This window comes from Agelaius phoeniceus, chromosome 5, assembly GCF_051311805.1.
Source record: "Agelaius phoeniceus isolate bAgePho1 chromosome 5, bAgePho1.hap1, whole genome shotgun sequence".
NCBI classification, from domain to species: Eukaryota; Metazoa; Chordata; class Aves; order Passeriformes; family Icteridae; genus Agelaius; species Agelaius phoeniceus.
This window is the reverse complement of record NC_135269.1, coordinates 15,677,510-15,690,595: the sequence shown is the minus strand read 5'-3', so window position 1 is coordinate 15,690,595 and position 13,086 is coordinate 15,677,510.

Below are 13,086 nucleotides of genomic sequence, written 5' to 3'. Positions count from 1 at the left end.
AGGCCCCTGGGCCCTCAGCCAGGATGGGAATTGGCCAAGGCTCTGGATTCTGGCTAACAGTGAACAGTGTTTAACCATGTAACTCTGATTATGTTCATCCACTCAGCCGAGCTGGAGCCTCAGCTCAGGTGACTCAGAGCCTTCCCCAGGCCTCTGTGACTGCACGTGCTGATGGACCAGGTGAGGTGCAGCCCCCAGGCCCTGAAACCCCAGGCAGTTTGTGTAGTAACAGTGCTGGTCCTGGGTTCTGAAGAACCTGGAATCCACACCTTTGTCCCTTGGCAGTGTTTTCTGTTCTAATTTCCCTCTGAACACTCACTGCTGGGATACACTGGGAAAAGCCCTGTCCCTGCATGGGATGGAAACTCCTCCATGTCTCACCAAGAGCTTCAAAGCCCGTTTGGTTTTCTGGAAGCAGTTGATGAACTCAGCCTTGCTCAGTATTGCTTGGAGGGTCGGTGTTCCTTCTGCCAGGAGTGGGGGCAGAGAAGGACACCTTGGTGAGAGCATCCCTTTGGGAAGGTTCCACCTCCCTGCATGCAGAAGGCACAGCAAAAATGGGTGTTGAGACCAGGACTACTGAAAATGAGGGGCTCAGGGAAAGGCAAACTGCCTCTGTGTGCCGGAGGCTCTGTGTACTCTGCCAGAGGTGCCCCCGGAGAGCGGCGCCTCCCGAGCTGCTGGACCTGGATCCATGGCTGTGCCATGGCATCAATCCAGCCCTGCTGGGCCGGGAGCTGAGGTATCCCCCCTGCCTTCATCCATGCCCCCCTGTGCTCCCTGTTGGTTCTGGCTGCTGCGCTGCCCCTGCTGGCGCTTTCTTCTGGCTCTGCCTCTCTTTCTTCCTTTAGCTGAGGTGTGGGAATGCCTCTGCTGCCTTCTGGAGCCGGGTGAGGAGCACTGGGATGTCATCTGGGGTGCAGTTCGGGATTTGCTATGAGAACAGAAGCCGAAGGGACTGAGGTGAAAGCCGAGGCTGGGCATGGCTGGGATCCCAAATCCCAGGGCCTGCTACATTTTCCAGGAGGATGCACAGGAATGGGCAATCCAGGCATGAAACAGAGCTGGATGCATCCCTCTGCAAGCACAGAGCTGCTGGACCTGGCTGTGGGCTGTCCTTACCAAGGGGACAGGTGACCCTTGCTCAGGGATGGCTGGAAATAACCCAGGTGGCATGGGGAGGAGCAGAGCTGGGATCAGCAGAGTTGCCTCAGGTTGGAGGACATTGGCACTCACCTGGTGATGGAGATTTGCTTTTGGCCAACTTATCTTTGTGCACAATGGATATCACTTGAAAAAATGACCAAAGGATGCATTAAATGCCTGCTCAGGGAGGAGCCCCTTGCTCCCTGCCTCTCTCCCCCTCTGCTCCTGCCTGTGGACTGTGCAGTGTCCTGGTTCCCACTGTTTCCTTTGCCATCTCCTGTGCTAATATGGCTCCAGACTCCTTGTGCTTGCCAGAGCCAGAGCTTTGTCATTCAAGGTCTGCAAGCGAGGGACAGAAAAGTACATTTGCTCTCAGAGGTGGGAAATGGGCTCCCCCAAAGGCAGGGATCCATGGGATGGTAACTCCCAGCTTGGGTGTTTGTTCTGGGTTGTGAGGGCAGCTCGGGACACCCCAAGGAGCAGGAGGTGACTGGAGTTGCTGATTAAATCCTGCAGGGGCACAGCACCCGCCTGCCAGCCTCGTGTCCATCCCCTGCCTGCTCTCAGCTGCAGATAGGGCTGAACCAGAGGAGCAGCCAGCAGAGTCCTGCCAGCCCCAGCTCCTGCTGCTCCGGGTCCCCAACTCCTGGGCCTTTGATGGATCTACATGGAGGAGCTGAAGAACCAGAGGTCAAGTGGGATTAGATGAACTCTGCTCTCCCTGCAAACCTCCAGCTCTCCGTGGGAGGCTTCCATTCCCAGAGGTTCCAGTTTAACCGAATGATAGTGGAGAAGGAAGGAAGAAGATGGGTGTTTAGGCAGCCCTGAGCACAAATCAGCATTTTTGTACAGATGTGTGCAGGCCCCCAGGCATTTGCAGTAGGTGCTAAATCCCCAATCATCCTTCCAAAAACCCAACCCCGAGGCACCTCCCGGCTTCCAGCAGCCAAACACCCAGCGTTGGGGGGATATTCCAGCAGGAGCAATCGTTTGGTGCAAAGCAAAGGGTGTCAGCTCAGGGCAGGGCCTCAGAAAGGGCTGGCCCAGCCTCAGGGATCTGCCGAGGGGGAGAGCTGGGGAGGCAGCTTTGGAAAAGGACCGTGACAAGTCCAGGGCCGTGAGGGACACGGAACAAAGGGCTGGAATTGGGCACCGTGAGGGGACCCCAGGCGGGGGAAAAGCCACATCCATGGACACAGAGGGGACCTCCAACCAGAGCAGCTCCTGGCCGTGGCTGAAAGGTCAGTGAGTGGAAGACAGGAGTAGATGGACTCACATATCAGCTGGAAAATGTTTTCCACAAGTCCTGGGGGTTGATCTGCCAGGTGTTCCCTTTGGAAAGCTCTGGTGCTGCTCCTCTCCCATCTCTGCCGCTCTCTCCCTACAGCTCTCGTGTCACTGTCCCTCAGCATGAGGTGATTTCCCTCTCTTGCTGCTGGAAGGGACTGGGAGCTTCCCAAGCAGCTGGGGACAGGACTGGCTGGATCCTGTCAGCTCTTTCTGAAGGGAATTGCATCTAATCCTGCTGGCTTCTCCCACAGCAAGGACTGCTCCCATGGTCCCTGTCACCAGGGAATGTTTGGCAGCCAAGCGAAGGAGAGGAAGGGATATGATTGCAGCAGGCACAGGTGTGTATGTGCTGGCCATGTCCAGGGTGTCCTTGGAACCGTGGAATCCTTCAGGATGGAGGAGCCCTCTGAGACCATGGTGCCCAACCTTTCCCCCATGCTGCTGAGGCCACCCCTGTCCCATGTCCCCAGGTGCCACATCCACACAGCTTTAAATCCCTCCAGGGATGGGGCCTCCACCACTGCCCTGAGCAGCTCTGCCATGGCTGGACAACCTTTCCACTGTGACACTTCCCAAAATCCAGCCTAAACCTCCCCTGGGATCACGTCAGGCCATTTCAAATTATTCCAATCACTCCCTTCTCTTTTCATCAGGTTGCATTTTTTTCCCTCTGTTTTTCTTCCAGTCTTTTGGCAAAGCTCCTGGCTAACTCCAGGAGCTCCAAGGTTCATCCCTTTCCCCCCCCGATTTTGCAGGAATGGCCTCTGGCAGCGACATCCTGGACAAGGTGGCTTTACCAGCGACCGCCAGGCGCAGCTGCTGGATCAGGCTGGAGACTGAGAATTCCATTTCTGCCCTGAATGCCCAGCCCGTGTCCCTGGGAGGCTCCTTTCCCGCTGGCACCACGGGACACTCCCGGGACAGGGGCGCAGGGAGCTGTGGCTGTCAGCCTGGGAGCGCAGCCGGAGCTGTGGGAAGGGATCTCCCTCTGGGCTGCAGGCACAGGGCAGCCCCGGGAGCTTCCTGGGCAGCTTTCCCATGGGAATTCCCCACGGGTTTCCCTGGATCCCGCCCTGGACACGGTGCAGAGAATCTCGGTGAGTTGGAAGCAAAGCTGAAGGGTTTGTCCACCGAGAGAAATGGTGATTTATAGAGCAAAGCAGAGCAGTATTCCACACGGGGAATTTGGGATTTGGGATGGTCCCAATCCATAATCTTTCTGTTCATTTTCTTTTGGATGCTGCAGCCTGCTGTCCTGAGGGAGCTGCTCCTTTCCACTTCCATTTAATTTTCTGTATTTCATTAATTCTCTGTGGAAATCTGCTTTTAATGAAAAGGCCCAGGAGGATATTGATGACATCCCACAGGTGTGTGCTCAGACCAAGGATTGTTCTGGCTGGCAGAAGCTGCACCAATCTCCCAGGGATCTCAGTCTGGATTTGTCTTTTCTCCAGTTCTTCTTGGTTTGGGGGTGCAGTGCAGCCCTGCCCTGTCTATCTCCTAGAAGAGTTTTGGGGTTAAAAATGGGGATTTTTTATATTTTGCAGTACTTCTCTAGAACTCAATTAAAAAGAGTAAAGCCATATCAACGTGGCTTGGGCTGGTTCATTTGCATCAGTTAATTAAAGCAAATCATTGAGAAGGGGGTTGAGCAGCCCTTGGCTGGAGCTGGCAGCTCTTCCTCATTGTCTCTTCTTTCTCTGAATTTCTCTAAATTATTTCTTAAGCAGTTACTGCAATCAAGATACACAGTGAGGAGAAACAGCACTGCTGCCCTGCTGGATTGGGAAATCCAAGTCCGGTTCCTCAGAGGGATCGAGGGGATGAGGAGCTGAGCCTCAGGCTGGGATTTGGCAGTGGGAATTCAGTGAGGAGGGGAGAGAGGAGATCCCCCAAAACTGGTTAAAGCAAATTCTGCTGGGTTTGGGTGCCCCCGCCCCCAAAAATTATCCTGGTTAAAGGCAACTTGAGGAAGCAGCAGGATGTGCTGGGGGGGCTGTGCTGGGACCCCCAAACCCTGGGCAGGGATGGTGAGCAGGGCCAGAGACACAGGAACACTATGGAAGGGGGGGCTGCCACCTCCAAATTCCAGCCAGGAATGCTGGGCAGTGCCAGGTCCACAGGAACACCGTGGAAGGGCTGTGCTGGGATCCCCAAATTCCAGCCAGGAATGCTGGGTACTGCCAGCTCTTTGGGACACTGCCTAATCCAGAGAGTTTTCTCTTTTCTGTCGTGCTCAGTACCTGGCACTTCATTAGAGTCCCACAGGCCAAAAATCCCATGGGAGCAGCTGGAATCACAGCCGATCACACAGAAGCCGGGCCAGGATTGGAAATGAGCTGTTCCACAGATTTAATTTTCTCAGTGGGTTTTTAATTTAAAGCAGAACACTGCCCGTGCCCCGACCCCCCGTCTCCCTACCCCATACCCTTTATTTTTGGGCTTTCTCCATGAGAATGATCTGCCTAGGCTGGATAAAAAATTCAAAACAAATTCCCCCGGCTCTGCGGGGCCCGGCGGGATCTGGGGTGTCCCGGAGCCGCAGCCGGAGCAGGAGCGGCAGCGCCGGGCTCGGCCCCAGCGCCCGTCCCGGAGCGGCTCCTCCCGCCCGCGGCGAGCCCGGTGCCCATCCCAGCGCCAATCCCGCCCCGCTCCTCCGGCCCCGGGACCCCCAGTGGACACGGGCAGGACCCGGGCCTGGACCCGAAGCCCCGGTCCCAGGGCCGGTCCAGCCCCGGTGTGAGGGGCGGGGCCCTGTCCCGGGCAGGGCGGGGCGGGGCTCCGTGAGGCGGGGCCGGGCCCGGCTACAGCCACCCGCGGCAAGGGCCGAGGGGGAAATAGCGCTGCAGGGCCCTCCCCGCGGTTTAAATCCGCTCGGCCCCGTCCTGCGCAGGCGCTCTGGCGCCCCTCACACCTGTGCCGGCCCCGCCCCGCCCTTGAATCCCGGCGGATCCGCGCCCGCTCCGCTCGCTGTGGGGGATGCTCGTCCCGGGCTGCGGCGGGACCGGCGCTCGGAGCGCTGCGCGGGGCTCGAGGCGCTGAGATGGGGCCGGCACCGGGATCCGGACCCCGAGATCTGGGTCCGGGTCCTGCCGGTGTCTGCTGGGGGTCCCGGGCGGAGCCGCTTCTCCCTCGGCGGGTGGGGTGCGGGATTTGGGCTGGGCTGAGGACCGGGATCGCCGCGGGCGGGAGGAGCCGCTCCGGGACGGACGCTGGGACCGAGCTCGGCGCTGCCGCTTTGCTCCCGCTCGGCCGGCGCGGGGCTGGGGTCCCGCCGCGGCTCCGGGTACGGTGCCCGTGCATCCCTCGGGGTTCCGAGGAGCTGGGGCCGTGCCGGTGCCGGGCCCGGGAGGAGGGCAGCGCTTCCCGGAGCGGGCGCTGGATCGCGGCTGGGAGCGGGCGGGGCCCCGGAACCCTCCCGCCGCCGCCGCTCCCTCAGCGCCCCCGGCTCGTGGGGCGCCGCCTGGCGGACGCGGAGCGGCAGCAGCGGCTCCGCTGCGGCCCCGGCCCGGAACCCCGAGGGCACCGCACCCCCGGGCAGGGCAGTGCCCTCCGCCCCCGAACCCGTGCCCGAAGCCCCGGGGCTCCCGCGGAACGAGCGGCGCTGGATCGCCCCGGGCGGGAGGAGCCGCTCCGGGCCGGGCGCTGGGGCCGGGTCCGCACTGCGGCCGGTGTGGGACCGGGGCCCCGCCGGAGCTCGGTCCTGCTCCAGCCGCTCATCCGACACCTGCCGGGTGAGACTTGATGGTCTCCCTCCTCTCCCCCACTTTCTCTGTGGCTCGCACTCCCCAATGGAAAAACCCGTGGGTTTAAAAAGCCAGTGGAAACTGTTTGCTCTTTATTTCCAGAGCACTGGAGATTCTGGGTTGGAAAGAGCCACGAGGATCAAGTCAAACGGTGATAAGTGATTGGCCCACGCTGAATTCAGAATCTTGGCATTGTCATCACCCTGCTCTGAGCATCTGAGCCACCCAGGAGGGATGCTGAGCTTTAAATGGGGTTTTCAGTGAGGCAGCCACTCCTGGGAGTTCTAAAGCACAGCTTCAGGTCTGGAATCACAGGAGCAGTGCAAACTCCCACTGTCCAATCCCTGGATTTGCCTCCTGCCAGCACTCAGCACCTTGGACATGTTTGGGTGCAAGTGCTCCAGTGCTGCTGCTTCGAGGGATTGGGAAAATGGGCATTAAACCCCTTCCCACAAGGCTGGCTCTGAGCCCTGGCATTTCAATGAAATCAGTTTCCAGCATTTTGGAGATGAACCCAGGGCACATAAATAAACCTTTCTCCACAAGGAGAGCCCCAGGGAATACACAATTCTTCCTATGCCTGGTCAAACAAACCAGCAGCCAGTTTTAGGGGAGAGACTCCAAACTCCTGTCTCCCTTCCTGGCTGTAAAACACTTGCAGAGGCTTTGGAGTTCACACAAGCTTGTCAGGATTTGGGTACTCCATTTAAATTCTACTCATATACTACAGAATAGGAAGTGTCCTAAAGGCACCTCCACTCACACTTGAGTTTTAAGCCCTCTACCACTGATGAATTTGGATGTCCCTTTGTTAGGAACACCCCACCTGTGCTTCTTTAGGCAGCTCCATGTGGGAGATAAAATAAATGTGTACAAAAGTTTGGAATGCAGCTTCCAAGTCAAGTTACCTGCTAGGGAATTACTCCAGCTCTCTGGTACCTCAGGCTGTTTAACCACAGCCTGGCTCTTCAGGGCTGCAGACTCTGAGCTACACTTGGGAGCTGGTAAGTAACAGCAGCTGAGGTCTCATCCCAGCTGTACACAAAAACAGGGGCTGCATTTGGATACATGCAGGCAGATTTGGCCACTTCAGAAAGCTTCAACCCCTGTTTTTCAGAGATTCCATTAGGAATAATGACCTTTTCACAAATCTCTTTAAGGCACACGAGAACCTGAGTAAGAAAATGAACTCAACCCCTTTGTTCCATCAGCCTCATGCCCTGAATTCCAGGGACAGAAAACAGGACAGAAAAGTCCCTCTCCTTGGAAGGCAATGTCTCCTACGTGGCTCTGTGCCTTCCCCAGCCTTTGGTGGCTGCTGTCTCCATCCTTCCACATCTCCTCATCTTCCTCTTCAGGAGGGTTGGCTTCCTCATCCTGTGGAGCAAACACAGGGACAGTTACCAGCCTGCTCATCCCAAACCTGGGCAGCAGGGACACACTGGTGGGACCCTCTGGATGTCACCCCTCTGCTGGGCAGCATCCCAACCCTGCTCCCTGGTTCCATTCCTGGCTTGGCATCTCCTTTGAACATCCTTGGGATGTCAAACCACAAACGTTTGCTCTGTGGGGCTTTAGGACACCAGAGACTCCCCCAAGGCAGGGGGCAAAGCTCCTTTTCCCACATCCTCTGCCTCCCAAAGGAGCAAGGAAAGGAACTGCCCTCCCTCGTCCCCAGAACAGATCCTGGTGCTGATTGGGTAAATGCATGTGTGTTCTTGTTTCTCTCCTCCATAACAGAGCACAACAAGGGAAAGATTTGAGAATGAGGAGGCTGGGGGAACGGTTGGTTGGCAGTTTGTTTGCTTTTACAGTTATTTTGCAGTTATTTTTCTGTTACCAACTATAAACTGTGTGTGTTGTATCTCCCTTCACAACCACAGCAGTGCCCATGAACTATCTGGGGTTAGTTCTACACTGACATATAAAATATGCCCTGTTTTCTCCCATGCTTTTGCTTCAGAACTGATCAGTCTGAGACAAGGCAGGGAAGACCAGACCATTATACTTTCCTCTTATTTTGATGTGTCTGTAACAAAGCAAGAAAGCAAAGTTCTTCTCCCAAATCCATCACATTTGGAGCCATGAGAACTGTTTGATTTCAAAGATGCTGATTCACACTAGTGGTTATCAGATTTTTCCCATCTGTGACACAATTTGACAGCTGGCTGGCAGCACAGGGTTCTCCACTTGGGAGTTCAGATGCTGCAGCAGCCGGCTCCAGTCTCAGCCTTCAGTTCTCCACTAATAAATATTTAGGGGAAAAGCCCATAAAGAGAGATGCAAGTGCAAACTAACTTTTGCATCAGCACACCTGACCTCAGAGACTTTTGCGTACAGGTACCATTTGGCAAGGGGATTTTATTCCTGCAAGAATTACAACCCTGTGCCTGCTGGAACAGGGATTACCATCAAAATGTAAGCCAAGGGCTGCTAAAGTCACTGGGTTTGTTATTTTTATCTCCTCTCAAACAGCACAAGCCAGAGACTGCTGAAGTGGCCTCTGGTGCTGTTCCTTGACACAACTTGCCTGCTTAATGAGGCAGAGGCACAGAAGGGAACAGGAGCATCCTCACCTTACCACAAACAACTCCCCCCAGCCAGCAGCTCTGGGGAGGAGCTCTCTCCAGAAATATCAGCTCTGTCAGCATGAAGGGACCAAGCACTCCACGGCAGGAGCTCACAGCACTCACAGCCAGCAGATACATTGGTTTGGCAAGGCTGGATTACACAGCCCAACATTTCCCAAGTTCTCCACCTGCCTCCCTCGTTGCACTGCTCCAGGCTGGGGCAGTGGCTGCAAAGTGCCCAGCAGAAAGGACCTGGAGGTGCTGGTCAACAGCAGCTGAACCTCATCCAGCACCTGCCCAGGCGGGCGAGAAGGCCAATGGCTGCTGGGCTGGGCCAGCAATGGTGTGGCCAGCAGGAGCAGGCCAGTGACTGTCCCCCTGCTGTGGGCACTGGGGAGGCCTCAGCCCAAGGGCTGTGTCCAGTTCTGGGCCTGGCACTGCAAGATGGACACTGAGGGGCCGGAGCGTGTCCAGAGGGGGGAACGGAGCTGGGCAAGGGGCTGGAGCACAAGTCTGATGAAGGGAAGCCAAGGGACTTGGGAAAGGGGCTCAGCCTGGAGAAAAGGAAGCTTGGGGGGATCTTCTAGCTCTCTACAACTCCCTGACAGGAGGGGGCAGCCAGGGGAAGTCAGGCTCTGCTCCCAGGGAACAAGGGACAGGACAAGAGGAATGGCCTCAAGATGTGCAGGGAAGGGTCAGGTTGGACATCAGCAGGAATTTCATCATGGAAAGGGTGGTCAGGCATGGAAGGGGCTGCCCAGGGAAGTTTGGAGTCCCCATCCATGGAGGTGTCCAAGCAAGGACTGGACATGGCACTCAGTACTCTGGGCTGGGTAACAAGGTGGGGATTGGTCAAAGGCTGGGTTCATTGACCTCGGAGATCTTTTCCAACCTAACAAATGCTGTGATTCTGTGATTAATGATAAAGATGACCCGGCAGGGGCAGCAGACAGAAAGGCTTCAGCTACAATGGGCTGCAAAACTTGTATCTAAATATAGTTCCATTGAGGAAAGAAAGCAGCTTTTTACACAATTGGTTTATCTTAGCCTTTTAACAGAAACAGAAGGCCAGCCAATGGAAAAAGGAGAAAGCTTTAACCCAGCACACTTTCCTCATGTACTGCAAGAGTCACAGAGGAACAAAGTGCTCTGGAAGCTAAAGGACACCAGGAAATTGTATGTGCCCATAGCAAGAGCAATACACAGCCTGAGCAAATTGTGAATCCATCACACTGTGAATCCAGTGTGATGCTTGGATTATTAATTGAAAATTCCATCCTTTAAGCACAAATAAAGTACTGTTTTGGCAGCAAGCACTACCAGAAAAGTAACAAACAGCCACTGTCTTCAGTATGAGCTGAGTCAATACACAGGTCAATTTGTGAGAGAGAGGAGGGGAAATAAAAGGGAGAGAATATAAAAATGCATCATTCCCTACATCTCAAGGTAGGTTCCCAGCTAAGCACTCTCCCTAGGGAGAGAAAGATCCAAAGCAAAGATCCCACCAGAGACCTACTGAGAGATGTCAGGACTTACCGTGATCTCTGCTGAAGTCACTTCAAAATGGAAACACACAACAAGTGCAGATAACAAACACATGGCAAGATCTAAGAGGACCAAGTTTTCATTCTGGATTAGATGTTGACTTTTCCAAACACAGAGAAAGAAATGCAATCTCTGGGGAATAGCATAGAGCTTTTTCTGTGTGATGCAAAGGTTAATGCTTGCAAGCCAGACATCTACAAGGGGCTATCTGTGATTTCTGAAGCTGTCATTAAATAATCACCCTGTCTTCACTCAGCCAGGCTGGGAATTTATAGTAAATGTTAAATAAACATGTGGGCATAAACACCAGCAGTAAGCACGAGGCAAGGAAACAGTAGTTCACCTCTCCTGGGCTGGATTCAAAAGCAAAGTCACTAATGGGATGACTAACAGGATCTCACAATTCCTGATGGGGGAAGGGGTTCACTATTCAGCCTAAGTACAGGAAGGTATTAAATAGTTTTACTTCTGAAGGTATGAAGTGTTTTTCTGTATCCTTAATGCACAGCTGCATGCACACATTCCACTCAAGAGGAATGAACACAACAAAACTTGCCTGAACCTTCCAATAAACCTGTTCCTTGCTTCTGTAAGTTTAGAGATGTGGTTTGGCCAGGCAGAAATGGGTCAGTTCATAATTGCACACTTGAAAGCAGCCACATAACTTCAGTTTTGCTTTGAAGCCCTGACAATCACCAAGGTAAGTGCAAGAAGAAGCTGTCTCAGATACACCAACCTAACTTGCACATCACCATTTAGCAGCTGAGGCAAAAGTTACCAGCACCTCCTTGAGGAAGGGCATGCAAATTCAGCAGTGGGACAGGGGCTTTACTGACCACCCCTAAAACCACAGGATGTTTTATCACCCACCTAAATCCTGCCTAATATTTGGCTCCTACTTTCTCTGTTAAAAACTACTGCAAAACAGCAGACTCCTCAGTCAGAGGCATTTGGGGGTTTTGCACTCCTTTTGAACCACCTCAGGAGTCAGGGATGTGTTTTTAAGACATTTGTCCCAGATTTGGGATCCGGGCCCCTCTCCATGTTCCCTCCACCTTCCCAGAAAAAAACACACAAAGCACAACAAAGAAAATCAGTCAGTTCCTCCAAGGAGTTCACAGCAACTCCCTGGTGCTCAGCAAGCCAAAGGCCCGGTTTGATGCAATCGCAGCAAGAAGAAAGTGACTAAACCTTCGCTGGTTTCAAAGCTCTTCAGGGGAAGGATTTCCACTTCCCTGAAAGTGTTCCTTTAGGTGGGGAAAGAAACATCAGAGAAGCCCCACTTGGATGGATTCAGGAGACTAAACCTCCTAAAGGACACTGCACGAGCACCTCCTCACTCACAGCTCTGCCTGTCCTCAGGCCACCCTGAGCTGGCCACTGAGCAGTGACCAGACTTTGTCCTGCTCATCCAGGGACCAACGGGACCAGCCAGGCCGGCAGCACCACCTGGCAACCTCAGTCTCCTGGGAATGGCTGTCATTTCAGGAATGTTAACAATTACCCTCCTGTGGCCACGGGTCACAGGCAAAGCCTCCCCTGCACCTGCACAGACATTTCCAGCGGCTCCCCTCTCCTTCCTGCGGTGTGTGTCACACTGCCCTGGCAGCACAACCCAGAAAGGAAACGGGACTCGCATCGAAGGAGGAAAAAAGGTGAAATTCACCACGGTTCCTGCCCCACGGGACAGCCCTGGCTTCAAGGTGCTCCACCCTGAGTGTCAGGGACAAGCAGAGCCTGGATCTGCTGCAGACACAAGTGCACAGGACAAAGCAACTTCAACATTCCTCAGCACAACTCTTACACCCAGATGCAGCAAAGGGATGGAATCCCAGGGCTCAGGGCAGGAGATGGGCTGCCAAAGAGGGAACCTGCTCCTCACAGCCAGGCAAACAGGTGGGGCTCCCGCTGCCTTCAGGGAGCAGAGAAACACCAACTTTGCCCTCCTGCCATGGGAACATCAATCCTCATGTGTGAGCACCACAGCACAGCACTGACAGTCACTGTCAGTGCCAGCAGCTGATCTCTCATACAGCTTTTCAAGAAGCTGGGCTAAACCCAAAACTCCACTGGGATGGGTAATAAGCTAAAGTAGGGAGTGCTCTGGCTCTTCATTTCTTAGCGATCTGAAGAAGTTCAGAGGCCAAAATCTTTGCTGCACTTGGAACAGAGAGTTGAAGCAGATTTCTGCTTTCCTACTTTCCAGAACACCTCCCAAACCTACCTGCCATGCTGCCTCACTGAGAGCACCAATTCTACTGAAACCTCTACTTACATCCTTCACAAATGTAAATCCTCCAGATACAGCTGCTCCCTTTAACAGAGGCAATAAATGCCGAGCTGACACTCTGGGACATCTCCCTCCTCAAAGCTCCACGGTGTAAGCATGGAGAATATTCCCACTCCGTGACCCATTTCTGCTGTTTACTTTTCGGAATGCAGCGACTCCTGTATTGCTCAACGCGCTGCCGGTGCAGTCGCACAGAGCCGACCCACGGTGCTGCTGGCAGCGGCCGTGCCCGGGCCGCAGCGAGGAGAGGAGAGCCTGCAGAGCCTCTGAAGGCTCGGCACAGCCAAGCCCAGCCTGGAACTCTTCCTTGCGCTCCTCACTCACACGAGGGAGCACACACGTGTTACAGCACAGCCGAGCGTCCAACAGCAAAGCCTCCCTCCCCCCCAGAACAGCCACGGAGGTGCAAAGCAGCTTTTTACAGCTCCAGCTGCACCCAGCCACGGTGCGAGCGAGCACAGCGATTTCAGCCGGGAGAAGTCACGGCTCGAACAGAAAC